Source organism: Piliocolobus tephrosceles, chromosome 11 (genome assembly GCF_002776525.5).
Source record: "Piliocolobus tephrosceles isolate RC106 chromosome 11, ASM277652v3, whole genome shotgun sequence".
Classification (NCBI taxonomy): Eukaryota; Metazoa; Chordata; class Mammalia; order Primates; family Cercopithecidae; genus Piliocolobus; species Piliocolobus tephrosceles.
In genome coordinates, this window is record NC_045444.1 from 39,590,958 (window position 1) to 39,606,758 (window position 15,801).

Sequence of the window (15,801 nt, forward strand, 5' to 3'; positions counted from 1 at the left end):
TAAACACAGAAAAATCAGAGTGGTTTTCCTCAGGTAGTGTCATCATTGACTTGGCCTCTAATTAGACATAGACCAAACCAGTATTAATAATCACTACTACATAGTGTTGCAGACAAGAATATTAAAAGATTTGGAAAAGAAATAGCTGTTTGTTTCAACCCATAACAAAATAACCATATATACTTCAATACATAACTAAGATTTACATCTGTAACTATACTAAATAAGAAACGTTTTATTTCCCTATAATGCTCCTTATAAGATCTTTAAATTACATTAGGAAATACTCATGTTTATGGCAGGATTGGGGAAATTCTACCTAAATTTATGGATTTTTTCTCAATAATTTTGTAAGCTTTGTATAAAATGGAATATTTGTAATTTATAATCACTTGTGAAAACCAATGTATTAATCTTTAAGGAAGTACATTTTCTCCTTTTCTGTTATTTAATATTTTTGTTTAATGCACTAAAATAATCTTGTAATATGGCTTTTCTTTAGTGTTTTTTAAAATAAATTTTATTTTAGACCGATGTTTGATTAAATTATGTAAATTATTTGAATTCTAAACCCCCAATAATGAGTCATTCCACTTGTGTGGTTTAAAAAAAAGTTAAAAATCAGCATTTAGAAACAATGCAATTTCCAATTCTGTAAATGAGTTAAGGGTTTATGGGGTTACTAACTATTTTACTTTCAAGACTCAATACCATCTTTTCTCTTTTTCTTGTAGCAAATTTCACCAAGATTCCTGAGGCTTATATTTCTTTGATTCTCTTGATCATTAAGTCTCAAATAGGATTATATATCACTTGTCCTGAAAAATACTAGAAACAGTCTGTCACTGAATATGGTGCAGATTTTATTCATATATTATAGATTTTAAGCATACCTTTTAATTTTTTTCTTAAGGTAAATACTGTGTTTATTATTTTTCAGTGTTCTTTTTCTTTGCCCCATATCTTTTTCTTTGTTCTTCTTTCCATTCTTCTTCATGGTGCTTTTCACTTTAAGTTGTCTTTCTTTTATGACTTAATAAATCTTCATGTAGCCAGACTGAACTATGTATTGATGTCCTTGATTCTGGTAAAACAAAACAAAACAAAACAAAACAAAACAAACAACAAAAAAGGAAATAAAAAAAGGCTGTTCATCCTTTAGTTTCTGAAAAGGTAAGCGATACTATAGCTCTTGCATCTAGGTCATTTAACAGGAGGATGGGGATACTAAATTTGCATCTCATTACTTTTGTGTACTTTTAGATTTGTGTGTTTGGGCCCTGTGGTCAGTTGACAGGTGGCAGGCCATAGCTCCAAAGGAATGCCGTGTTATTTGAGGGGATGCCAATTTCAGTTGCCACACGATTCTCACATTACTTGGTCAGACTTTTTAAAAATAAAACAATGTATGTTTCATTATTAACGCTAGATTACTGACTTCACATCAAAAATCATTGTGATATTGATAGACTGTGATCAATAATTTTAACAATTTATATTCTATGGTACCCACTGTCAGAGTTACGGATAGTATTTCCCCTATTTTCATGACCTGGAGTAGACATTTTGTCAAAGATTTTTAAAATACTTTTATTGTTGTACACTAATGTTGAGATGAATTGTAGGTAATTGGATGGCACAGCTGAATTAACACATTGAATTGCTAGTTATGAGACACATCATTTGCTGTTGCAGACAACAATAGGCCCATTTTTGCTTCTACAATGCACAAATTCCTATTATCTGTATAAAATTCTAATTCAAGTGGGATAACATATACATCATTTCCATTCCTTTTGTAAGGAAAACCAAGTTCCACAAATGTAAAATATTTGCAACTATCTCAAATAATTTTGAACTTCAATTAATCTTTTTTTTTTGCAAATGTTCATCAGTTTTCTCATTTCCCACAAACAGAACAGAATATAAGGCATTTCGAACACGAAATCAGTAGTATCAATTTTACCCTGTGTACCTTAAGGTCTGTGCAGATGGGCAATTCACATCTATCTCAACAGAGATCCTTATTTGAATCATTCTGAAGAACATTATTACTGTCATGATTATGGTGAAAGGCAACAGTGTAATAATTTTGTTGGCTCTTGGGTTTTTTTTTCATTTTAGACATTTTAAAGTATAGCTTCTTAGTTTTCAATAGATGAGTATCCATTTTAAGAGGAAGGGATAAGAACTATTTTTATCTAAACTACCTCCTAAAAACTCATTAATTCAAGCATTAAACTGAGGGATTAAAAATTATAAAGCTGTTACAAATTGTAGAGAATAAAGCAAGGCAAAGGAAACTGCCTAGAATGTAGTGGGAGGTCGGCAGAGCGGGGGAAGTGGGTTGGTGGCTTGAAGTTGAGGAGATTCACTCTGCCCATATTAAGGCCCCAAAGGCTTGATGAGGTTCAATAATGTTGAAAAAAGTAGAGAACAGAAATGAGAGTCTGGGGCTAAAACGAAATAATTTATCAAACATGTATAGATGAAATAGCCTTGTATTCACAACTCTACTTTCTGTGTAAACATCTCTATAGTAAGTTTTTCTTACTCGCTCACCTAACTCTCCACTCTTAACATATACTAACTGCCAAGGGACAGCAAGGGCAACTAAGGATGGGTCTTAGAAAAACAATGCCCCTTTTATTTTGGCACTTACAGCCTGTAAGCCTGATGGGTCAGCTTTTTGCTTGCCCTAAAGCAAAGTCTTCTAGTCAACAAGACCCACTCAGGTTCACAGAGATCTGCATTTTCTATTCCTTTATATTCTTTACTTTTTTTTTTTTTTTTTTTTTTTCCTTGAACCAGGGTCTCTTGCCCAGGCTGGAATACAGTGGCATGATCATAGCTCACTACATGTAACCTCAAACTCCTGGGCTAAAGCAATCCTCCTGCCTCAGCCTCCAAAGTAAATAGGGCTACAGAAACATCTCACCACACCTAGTTAACTTTTATATTTTTGTAGAAATGGGGGATCTTGCTATGCTGCCCAGGCTGGTATTCCTTCATTCTTAAATATATAAAACAGCAATCAAGGATCACAGACATTTAAGAAATAACGTAAGAACAAAAATGTTAAAATGTCTGCAACATGAAAAAAAAAGAGACCAAGTTAAAGAAACCAATAACAAAATGACTTTGCAAGAAACACACAATTAGAAGACCATAAACGAGACAAATATTATATAATATATATATAAAATATACATATATATAATATATATATAATTCTTGAAAAGATCCAGGAAAATATTGCATTCATAAAACAAGTGGATGATATAGAAAAGGAACACTAAATGAGCAGGAAAAACGTTTGGAAATTGAATATTTTCAAATATTTTAAGGGAAAATTTGTAAATTTAAATGGAGAAAAATCTGTCAATTCTAACAAAAATGAAACAAGATGGAAAATATGAGTCACAGTGAGTCTCCATGAAGCATGACTTCCTACTAATTGAAAGTCTAGTAAGAAAGCAAAAAATACAGTTAGAGCAAGCATTAATGAATTGAGGATAATTATCAAATTTCTGAGGAAAGATGATTTACAACTCAGCATACCATACCCAGTCAAAATATCCAGTGTCAGGGTAGAATTAAGACATTTTAAGACGTAAAAAGACAAAAGTTATCTTCCTTAAATATAACCTTTCTTGAAAAGTTACTTGAGGTTGAACCCCAGCAAACTATGGTTAAGAAAAAGAGAAAGACATGCATAATAGCTATGTGAAGTAGTCCAAGAAGGTGAACAAATTGTGTTGTTTCAACCTGGTGTAGGATTGGTATAAGGAAATGGAGGGTTTGGTTGGTGGGAGGATTTGGGACAAAAAGGAGAAATTATAGAATATTTAATGTTTAAGGAGTGTTTAAAAAGACAAAAAATGTACAAAGAAAAAAGTAGAAATGTCAGGAGAAACAAAAGAATATGCAAAAAAGCAAAATAACCATAGGACTTCAGTTGGCTCCAACATGAATATATTTTTGAATTAAATATACGTGGTATTTACTGACTTTCATCTTTTGATTGATTTTCAGTCCATCTTACTTAAAATGTGGAAGATAATTTTGGTGATAGAACAAAATGCAGTTATTATCAAGACTGACAATATCACGATAAACATACAGGTGGCTGAGGTTAGGAATTAGATATGGGGACTGGAGAGAGTTGAAGGAAATGTTAGGGATTGGAAGAGTAGCATATAACAAAATAGGAGTGAAGAGATAATGTCTATAGTTGATATAAGAAATAGCACTGATACAGTCCTTAAAGTTACAAAGATAACCAACACGAGGAATAATGACTACATTAGGAGGAAAGATACAGAGAAGTTCTGAATATGATGTGAAGTGACTTAGATAATGGCTAAACTACTTTGAGTCTGCTTGGTCAAAGTATGCTTTAATTTTTTTGAGAAAAAAATGCAATTATGCTTTGATGAGTGTGTACTTCCCAGATTTCCACATATTCCAGCCACTCTCTGTGGAGTCATCATGATCCATAAAGATACTGGGATTTAAAGGTTCTCTTATAGAGCTAATAAACAATTAAAAGTGAGTTCCTCTGGGGAGAGGAACTGGTTAGGGTTGAGGGGCTTTACTATATAAAGAAATATAAATTCTTGGCACCTCTGTCACTGAACGTCATAGCAATAATTCCCTATAGTACTACATTATGGGACTGAGGGGAACATTGGATTTAGTCCTGATAAAGCCATTAATAAAAGTCTGTAACATGTCATTTAAATTCTCTGAATGTCAGCTTCCTCATCTTTAAAGCAACTGGTGCTGGGCATGTAATCCCAGGACTTTGGGAGGCTGAGGTGGGTGGATCATCTGAGGTCAGGAGTTCAAGACCAGCCTGACCAACATGGTGAAACCCCTTCTCTACTAAAAATACAAAAAAAAAAAAAAAAATAAAAAAAAATAACCGAATGTTGTGGCACATGCTTGTAGTCCCAGCTACTTGGGAGGCCGAAGGAGGAGAATCTCTTGAACCCAGGAGGTAGAGGTTACAGTGAGCCGAGATTGCGCCATTGCACTCCAGCCTGGCAACAAGAGCAAAACTTTGTCTCAAGAAAAAGAAAATAAATAAAAATAAAGCAACTGGTATTTAAAAATACCCAGTACCACTTTGTAGTGTGTTTATTTTTTGAAGATAGGTCTATCATTTTATTGAGAATAAAGTGAATTAGAATTTTTCTAGGTATAAATCCTGAGACTGATACAGAGCTCTTACTTGCTCTGGGTCTTCATTAGAGTAAAGGTGTTCATTGCCTTCTTAACAATGGTCTTCAGTCTCTGTCCTGTGTCCTTTAAGTTTGATTCTTTACTTTGTGTCTAACTGACTTTACCAATCAAATCAGAATAATACATCTTTAGTTTTATGAATGTGTATACACGGAACCTAAATATAATTGTTTTAATAGAACTTTTTTCATTTTTTAAGGCCTTGTTTTCCTATGGCTTATTTATTTATTTATTTGCTGATGTAAAGATGCACGTTAGAAGATGATTCTTTAAAAGATCGTATCACCATTTCACCTCTGTTTTCCTAAACACTTTCAAAGCACTGAGGAATAATTTGAAACAACATTTAGTAGTGGATTCCAGATAGAGGCAGTAAATTTTACAATTCTCTCTGTTATTGCATTGTACCAGTTACTGTGATTACCTGATATGCCTGCAGATTTACAGAAGAATTGGTAAATGAAGGATGGCCATTTCAACGTTCACAGATGTGAAGATATTGCCACCTTAGATCAGCAGCTGCTCTGGAAATGTTCACTCCTTAGTATCCTTGGGCTAACACTAATTTTGTAGCTGATCAGAATAGTTGCTGTAAAGATACTAGCTATTCCTAATTAATGTGAGCATATGGGTAGTTCCCACAAAAAATTTACTAACCTGCTGGTTGTTGCTGTGTAACATGTTCATGCTTTAGCATTCTTAACTATGAACATGAATCAGCTAACTAAAAAATAATCATAGTTAGCTTTCTATAGACAGAAATGGAGAGACAGAGAGAGAGAGAGAGAGAGAGAGAAATGAGGAAGGTTCCCAGTTTCCCCCCATAGTGTAGGATACATATACCACAAAAAGGTGTTGTGGAAAACTGAGGAAAAAAATAATTAATTCATATGGTAAAACCTAGTCTTTTATAGTATGAAAGGATAGGGGATTCTGAACTGAGAAAGAAAAACAAAAACAAATTAACAATGAAGCACTCTTTAAAGCTGTGAATATCTGGTGTCTGTTGACAGTTTGTGATTACAGTCTCGGTCACCTCATTTTACCATTTTCTGGGTGATCTTGATTTGAGGACAGTAACTTGTGGGCAGTTAGAGCTCTTTTGTCCTGTTATTTCATGTGGTTGATGAATCTGAGGTCCATTAAGTTACATATTAAAGTTGAAGTTCTTGGCAATTATTTAGGACCTTTTAGCATATTAGCTTCTTCTTCATTCTAAAATAAGATAAATATAGAGATTCAAGTTAGGAGGAGACAGTAAAACACAATTAAGTGTTAAAGACACAAGTTTAATTTTGTGGTGCCGGGAATCACATAAATGTAGTTTAAAAATTCTTATATCTAATGACTAGAAGTATGACAGAAGACAGTTACATAGCCTGCATGGAACTTAGTTACTTCTTCTTTAAAATGGAGATAATAGTCATAGTAGCTAACAAGAATACAACCCAGGTCTCTTGCTGGGCAAGAAGGTCTCTTTTAAGTGCTTTACATAATATTAACTCGTTTAATTCTCACAGTGCTATGAGCTAGATTTCTCATCCATCTTATAATTGTAATGACATGAGGGTTGAGGTGACAGTGCATGTAATGTACTGATTGTTGTGCTTGGCACTTAGCAGGTGCTCAACAAATGTGAGCTGTTATTTGTGTATCTCCTCTTTGATGGTCCTCTCTTGGTATCTAGTGTGACAGGTGCCTAGTAAATTTGGCCTGTTTAACCGATTTTCGAAATAAAATCTCAGACCTGGAAGAGTTATTGTAAGGAGTTACTGCAAAATTGGGCCCCGAGTGCCAATAAATAAATAGGAGTTAAAGATAAGACTGAAGCCAAGTGAAGTAGAAACAGTAAAACTGTGTTAGTGAAATGCTGAGAAATCTTATTTAAGAGAGAAGGGAAGGTAAATGTGTGAAGGCAAAGGTGCGTTCATTTCATGATAAATATTATAATATTATACACATTATACACAATGCTAAACAATGACAAACCACTTTGCAAAAAAAGTGTATCTAGCTGAGAACAAGGATGGTAAGCATCTTCTATTTGGGAATTTCCAATATCGCTGTTGAGTTTTGTTAGGTGTTCTGCGTTAAGTGACAGCCATCTTGCATTTCCCCCTTAGTTATTTGATCTGCTTTGACTATGTTGTTTTTCTTGTGGAAGAGCCTTAGAGAAATGGAAAGATCAATGCTTTTTGTATGTGTTAAGTATGGAAAATAGAGAACATTTTAAAACATTGCCATCCCACCCTTCATTTCTGAATGAAAAAGATGAAAATTGTATACTTTTTATGCTTTAAAGACACAGATTTTATTTTCAGTATGTGATGTCTAGTTCTTAATTATTTTTATACATGCTTATTTGGAGATTTTCTACTTTTTTAATGTGGAAGAAAGCATAATTTGAAATAACAAATTGTAATCGATTTCCCATTTAGAAATATTTGAGTTACAGTTCTCTTATCAAGTAAGGAGAATATGTTTTGAGCACTGGTAGTTTGTCATTTCCTTCATAATAATTTGTGCAAATGATAATTATACATAAATTAATAAACTGCTGGTGGGAATCTAATGATGCATCATACTCTTTTTGATTTATTTCCAAATCATTTGCAGAATGTTGAAATGTACAAAGACTAATTTTTAAATGTAACCTACAACTTCCTCAGCTCCAGAAACATATTCAGTAAGATAAAATAGTTATTTTAAAAATTGCTGGTACAGGAATAAATTGCATTATGTTTTGTGAGCTTATTATATGAGGACATTATAGGTTATTAAATAGTATTGTGTTTATCTGTGTTTAAAAAATGTTTCATATTGCAAGTAAATACATTATTTTTAAAACTTATTAGAACTTGTCCCATGTGATTCTAGCAATTTTCTAGTGCTGCCTAAAATAATGTTGGGTCCTCAGTTTGTATTTCCTTAGTGTTCCTGTTTTATTCCATCTTGAAGTTTTGTGTGCCACTTGAATACATTGTAAAAGTAATTAAAAACAAAATTTTGTTACAAGCTTCAATAACTATGTAAGCAATTTCTGCATAAAATATTTTTAGAATCAAATACTAACTCCTGCCAATTCTGGGGACCATGCGTGAGGTTAGCCATTTTCAGCCAAGGTTACATGTAGCCACAGACAGACAGTTGATTCATTTTCTTGTATTGTTGCATCTATCTGCCAACATATTACACCAATTATAATTATTTTATTTATAGAGTGATAGTCAATTGATAATTAATCCTGTAGGTTCACTTTCAGACCAGTCTTCATTTTATTCAACACCAAGCACCTTGAAAGTTAGTAAGTCACAAAAGATATTTTCTATAGTTATAAAATATTTAGCAATATGATTAATTTTGCAATGTATTTTTCACGAGCATGAAATCAAAGATATAGTTTCCTAGCATAGGGCAGAGCTGATTCAAACTACCTGTGTGTGTGCTTTTCTCCAAAGCACTCCTATGGAAAATTGATTTTTCATTTTTGTAAGTTTCCTGGCAGTTTTAAAGTGTGGTCCTCCAAAATATTGGACTTGGATACCACTAAAGCTAAGTATAAATTACTGATCTTATTTTATAATTCAGATTCATTCTTGACTTTCAGTTACTTCATTAACTCTAGAGTTTATTTTGACCTTATATTAGATCAAATTAAATTTTGCCAGGTGGAATTTTTTTAAAAAACGCTCCTTATCCCAAACCTTAACGTTCAGTATAACTTTCTTGTTAGGTTCTACTAAGTAGTTTTGAGTTTTTAACCAACCTCAAAGCCTTCCTGACACCCTTTTATCCTTCCTCACCCCACACTAACACACTCTAAAACTCCCACATGTAGTGGGAGTTACTTTCTGTCTGTTTGCTTTTTATAAAATCGCATGTATTTATTACTTGCCATGGAAAAATTTTATTATGTGATTTTAATCATGTTGTATTATATGCACTTGTCATTTTATTATAATTCACTAAATACCGATGCACTTTTATTTGGCCAGAGGCCTACATCTCACAGTAACTGGGTGGTATATAAAATTGTGGGCCAATAAAATGCTGCTACATTTTGATACAGAAATGACTGTACTCCATTGGTGCATGAAATGATTCCTGCTTAAGCAGTCAGTATACATAATCAGTCAATAAATTTGGCCAGTGATTTTGAGATCTGCATAGTTTAAGGCACTATGTAAATGCAAGATCAGGCACTTCCAATTTATTGATACATACTTACCAGTGGGTTTTCAGCAGTGGGTTCATGCTCATGGCATGCAATTATTGAATGCTTTTTGCAATTCTAAAACCCTGGGGGTTGACTAGCCAAAATGTAGTTTTGTCTGCACTTCTGCTTGCTTCCTGTGAAGCGTCTGCCCTACTGAAGTCTCATACTATCAAGAGAATTGTTCCCTTATTCCTGCTTCTGTTAATTATTTTCTTAATCAGGAAAGAATAACATCTGCAAAACAGAAAATAAGGCTATTCTATCACGAAAGGGCCTCTTTGTCCCATAAACAAATGTAAAAATCATTTGTCTATATGAACAATGTTCCAAATGTATGAATCATGAATTACAAATGTATAAATTACATGTTGTTATTTTGTAGAATTTTTATTTTTCCTGTTCTGTGTTTTTTAGTAACTGTGTTCATATTATGTTATTTGCGGCTGTGTTTTATGGGAAAATATGTGCCTCACTAATTCACTTACCACTGTGCAGGGGCTCAAGGACAGGGAGTTCTGTTAGTATCGACAGTTCTGATCTCATGCTATACTTGGCTGATTGCCATCAAACCAATCACTCAGGGGACTTAAGAATTCTGATCTCATACACCATGTACTTGGTCTCAGGGATAAAATTCACACTGCACCCCAACTTAAAACTTTTTCATGTGTTGCTTCCTCAATCCAGATTCACACCTTCTATTTAGTAGAATTTGTATGAGTTCCTGCCTTTTAGCTGACACCTATATCTGGGTCTCCCTCTGTAAGGCTAAATGCTCTTGTTAGAATGGCACAAAAACAACAGCAACAAAAACAGAAGAGAAAACAAAAGGAAAGGAAAGGAGCTTGTATCCCCAGATTCATGCTGTTCCGTGGCTGGTTTGTTTCTTCTTTGTTCAGCACATCACTCCTGTGACATGCTGTGCCTCAGACTGCTTGAGTCGACCTTGCCGTTTAGAGCTGTCAAACCTGAATAGAGCAGAGCTTTTCTTTACCCTTCCAGTAGGTCTCAGGAGTGAGATCTGGTCACTGGCATTTATTCTCTGACCCTTAACTGTGGTTCCCCTTGAAATAGAACTAATTGAGGTGTTGTTCCACTTATTGATTGATGCTCATGAAGCATTCATTGTTGGTACATATAATTTTGCCTATTCCTATGCTTGAATACATTCTTTCTTCTACCTCAACTAGATGTATATCTACATCTATTTGCTATTTGTGGATTAGAAAATCCAAGAAGGCAGTCTAGCAGGATTCTTTTTGTGCTGTACCTAGCAAAATGCTCTACACAATTAAGTCCTTACTACATGCATTTAACTACATGCATTTAATTGGATTGCATATGCACACATAGGTCCCTTGGGCCTTCCAGAGCAGTAGAGGCTACTTTGCGAAGTGATGCAGGCTAAAAAGGATTTAGGTCAGTCAAATTTTTATCTGGCTTTCCCAGTAGGATAGTTGAAACTGCCTTTTCACTTGCTGTAAGAATTGTCTTCCATGTGACTTTTTTTTTTTTTTTTTTTTTCTTCTCAAATTCTGTTGTTAGCTAGTAAGGGATTGTGCACTTTATATGCTTCTTGTCAAACTCATTTGGTATTTGAAATCACAATGCCTTTATGATTTTCACCCAAGTGGCTTTAGAGTTCTGCCACTTCCGTCATTTATAAGAATTTGCCTGGAACTTGTTTCCTTTGACGGAGTCATAAGTCACAGGGTTTAAGATTGAAAAGGATCTGAAGGGCTGATTCTGTCACTCCTGCCAGCCCTCAGTCAAGGTTAATCTAAACCCAAGACTAACATGTTTCTCTAAAATAAAACTACGCCTCATCATGTGGTTTGTTAAATATTCTACATTGTCAATAAAAGGATCTCTCTGAATTAGCATGTAACTCCTGGGTGTTAAAAACCTTCAAAAGCTCTACAAGTTAAATTTCAAATTCTTTAGCATATCATTAAGGTCCTTCTTAGAGATCTATTTCAAATGACCTTTTTGGCCTTGCATCTCATTTTTTACCCCCTCTTAATCTATTTTCAGGATTCACTGAATTGTTTCTCTGTTACCTGGACTTATCATAGAAGTCCATGATTGTTTCTTTGCTCACATTGCTTTGCAGCCTTGAATTACCTAGCTGCTCAGCTCACATGAGCAGATCCTTTTTAAAGGATTTCTCCAAATCCCCAAGGCAAATTTATTCTATTTTCTCCGTTCCCATAGAACCTTGTTCCTATTGCTGTTGCTAACTTTCAACCTGTTATCATAGTGGTGCCCTCACGTGTCTACCATTTTAGATGGTAAGCTTTTTCACAATGGAGACATCATGTTTCTCATTGTTCCTCTGAGACCTACCAAAGTCCATAATATAACCATTCATTCAATAAATGTCTTGAAAAATTGTTAAATATTGATGCAGTAGGATGAAGGGCTATGAATTTAATGATGCTCTATTGAATGAATCTTTGTGACTGCCTTGTATCTTTTTCTGGAATATGATGAGGATATAAAAATATTAACATAATCTCTTACAATGATAATCACTACAAATTTATCAAAATCATGGGTCCAAAAGTATGCTAAAAAAAAAATTTCTTCCATCCCATATTTATTGCACACTTCTAGTTGGATCTTTGTTTTAAAGGCCCCAGACTTAAAGTTAGGTTTAAAGATGTCCAAAAATGTCTTCACTTAAAACACAAAAAGACAAAATTAATATTTAAGCAATTTTTAATTTCTAGAAATTTATTTTTACAGTGTAGTATAAGCTCTCCCGGTACTGTTAAAGCTGTTTTTTATAATTTTAAAAATAATTTTTCACATTACTAAAAATATACATTTCTTTTTATGAAATATAAATTTCTATCTGGGTCAGTTTTAATGTATCCTAATTTTCCAGCTGTTAATTCTTTCCATTTCTGTCCTCTGTCTTCATTTTAAATATGATTTGACATGTGAACCCTAATATTTAGTAATATATGCTAGCCAAATACTTATTAAACTCATGACAAAAAATTTTTCTTTAATCTTAATGTGCAAATTTTTAGATAATGTGTATCATTTAGGAATTGTGCTCAGTGTGTATCCAGAGTGGCCCCCAAAAATTGGTACTTTATTTTTCCCTCACAAAATATGAAGTCTTGACGTTGGTAGTCTACTAAGATGACCTTTGTAATGTTACTAGAGATCTTGGATTCTTGCATTCATTCTAGGATTCTTGCACTCAAAAGAGCTGTCAGAGTTCCAATCATTGTAACTGCATTTTGAACAGGCAAAGGTCAAAAAGCATAAATGTGCCAACAGCAGCTAAGAAAGGAGAGATTAGACATGGACGAGGCACCTTTCAGGTTCAACCACATTCGTCAAAAAATCATGTTTTCTTAACTTTTATAAAATTGATTTTGTTTCTTACTTGTGTTGCAACTTTGGACTATTTTCCAGCTCTTTTAATGTTGAAGTTCTGCCTAGTTTATAGCTGTGTAATTGGTTCTTACCTATGCACTTTGTTGCTTTTGTTCACTTTCAGCTTTTAAACTAGTATTTTTTTGGATTATAACATGATATGTATTTTTTGTAGAAGATTTGGAAAATTAGAAAAAGCATTAAAAATATGACAATTACTTACATTTTTACACCATTTAGACATAGCAATGTTAACATTTCACTGTATAGTGAGTTGTTATACTGAATTTATATACATATATAGGCACATATATTTACATATATGTAAATTATGTAATTATTTACAAAACAACTTTATTCTCCATATTATTTTAGAAATTATTGATATTGTTTTGAAGATTAAATTTCTGCATATAAGTAAATATTATTTGGGACATTATTTTTATGACTATATGGCATTTCATCATATGGACAAGCCATAATTTACTTAGTTGATCCCTAATTGTTGCTTTTATGGATTTAAAATTATACCAATGTAAATGACACTGATTAAGTACTTTGAACATGAAATTTTGCCTGTATATCTAATTATGTCTTAGAATAACTTGATGGAAGTGGAATGGGTCAAAAAGTAAGGATATGCAAAGGAAAAGGCCACATTTCTTCAGAAACTAGGAAATAATGAAGCAAAGGGTATAAAATATGCCACGCTTTAATGTCTGTTTACTGGGAATGGAGTACAGTGAATAAAGCACAAATGTTCCAGTTTTCATCCCAAAAGGGGGAAGAGCCAATATTTTCTCCTGTTTCTTCAAGTAGAGAGGGGCCAGTGGTGAAGGAGCTGTCATTGAACACTCTTTGTGTAGGCTGTTGACTGCTTGGAACAATCATTTGGCTACTTCTTTTAGCAATCAATGAAAAAAACTGAAATAAAACAAAGGGAACAAAGAATTGACAGAGAATCCACTTGAATCTCTGGAGACCCCAATTGAGAACCCACACGTCTCTGGCATCTCCTCAATTGGATGAATAAAAAAGAGGAATGGATGATACAGTGTTCAGTTAGGAAATGCAACAACATGGCATCTAACCATGATGTAGAGACTGGATATAGAATTATGCAGTGATATAAATTGGCTGATGGACTACAGAGAGGTTATGTTTAAATATTGGTTGTGTATAAATCAGGGGATCCTGATTTGTTATGCCTATGATCGAAAATATCATGAGGTCATTATCAAGTAGTATTTACAATAAGAAAATGTGCAAGGGAGTTAGTGGTCTTGAAGGTCAAATTAGAGAGAGAGATGGGGGTGACAGGGAGGGAGGAGAAGAGGGAGGACATACTAGGGATGACTTTAGAAGTTATAGATTAATCAGTTTACTTTGATATGTATGAAAATAATAAGACAAAGTGATGACTGATTTCCATACACTTCAAAGAGCAAAAAAAAATGGGGTAACAGCCAACATGTTTGAGGGAAGTAAATCAGAGTTAATGTAATCTTCTCTGATACAATAACAGAACTTAAATATGAGAGAACAAAAAGTTCATGTATCTTTACTTCGGTAAGGTTTAGTTTTTGTCTGACATGATGTTCTGATCAACCAGCAAAGAATATGTAGTCTTGTATAAAGAGAGGCATAGCTTGTTACTTGTCGCTGAATCAGTGACCTGTTAGGGCAAACAAAGCAAGACTCTAAAAGTGTTTGTTGGAGACTTATACTGAATGATATTTGTAATAATCTCTATAATTTAATAATACAAAATGTGGAATCTGTAGACTAGGAAAATTGCTAAATCTTTGTGAATTTGCAGGAATCTAAAGTGAATATGGTAATTTAAAAAGAGGGACTGAAATAAGTTGGTCATCTATGAGCACCTTTGATTAAAATGGCATTAAAAATGGTAATATCTGGTGTCGCTGAGGTGTTTTGAAATATTGTTGCTATAAAATAGAGATGAGACCTGGAATAGTTGTTTGTGTTGTTCAGGGGGATCTGTAGTGTTTCCTGCCTTAATTACATCCCTTAACCTGGAATGACCATTTTTTTTTCTATGTTCTGAGTTTCAAGATTATAACACATCTTCCTCTATTCATGGGCATTTTTCTTTTATTAGTTCAACAAAACGAAAAATTATTTTACTAAAGTTGTTTTGTTTCCATGCCTTTCCATCTAAACAATTTTTTCATTTCAGTATTACCTTTTTGTGTAATCTTTTAGAAGACATTTTAAAAGGTAATTAAACTCCATATGTAAAATACCTAGAGTGCATACAACTCAAATGAACGCATGACAATGTGCAGAACTAGGGTCAAATTGGGGCATCGGCAGGCAACAAACACATTGTCATGACTGCAACTATATTTTACAGTAATTGTAAAATATAACCTGATTTGGGAGATGGTCAAATAGGAAAGTTGGGTATATCAGTTTAATAAAATACGGCTTAACAAGTTTTAACAGTCTCATGCTACTTGACCCAGAAATCCCAGTTCTCAGCATTTTATCCTAAGGAAACAATCATGCTGTGGCAGAAGATATGTGCCCAAGGACCTTCACAGTATCTTCTTTTTGCCACAAATATTTGATGATAATTTATATTCAGAAAATAAATAAATGATGGCATGCCATAGCAATAGGATATTAATCAGTGAAGTGATCTTGCTGTGTGATGAAAAAAACGATGATATTGTCACACAAAGAAATTCACAATTAATTAAGTAAAAAGAGAATGTAATCGTAAAATAGTTTATATAATTCTTTAAATAATAGTCTTCAAGTAAGAGCAGGGTAGTTGTTTCTGGAATTAAGGATGATTTTATATTTTTATATTTTTTTCCTAAATTAAAAAAACGTGCAACTTTTGATTTAGAAAACTAGTTGTATAAGGAAAAACCACTTATATTGGTAATCTTTAAAGACTGATAACCTTTTGTCTT

At 33.5% G+C, this 15,801-nt stretch overlaps 1 protein-coding gene across 8 annotated transcripts in view; it reads left to right on the forward strand.

The window, feature by feature from the left end:
* The window catches only part of GALNT13 (polypeptide N-acetylgalactosaminyltransferase 13), a 594,017-nt gene that overhangs the window by 7,996 nt on the left and 570,220 nt on the right, over positions 1-15,801 (forward strand). The window lies entirely within an intron of this gene.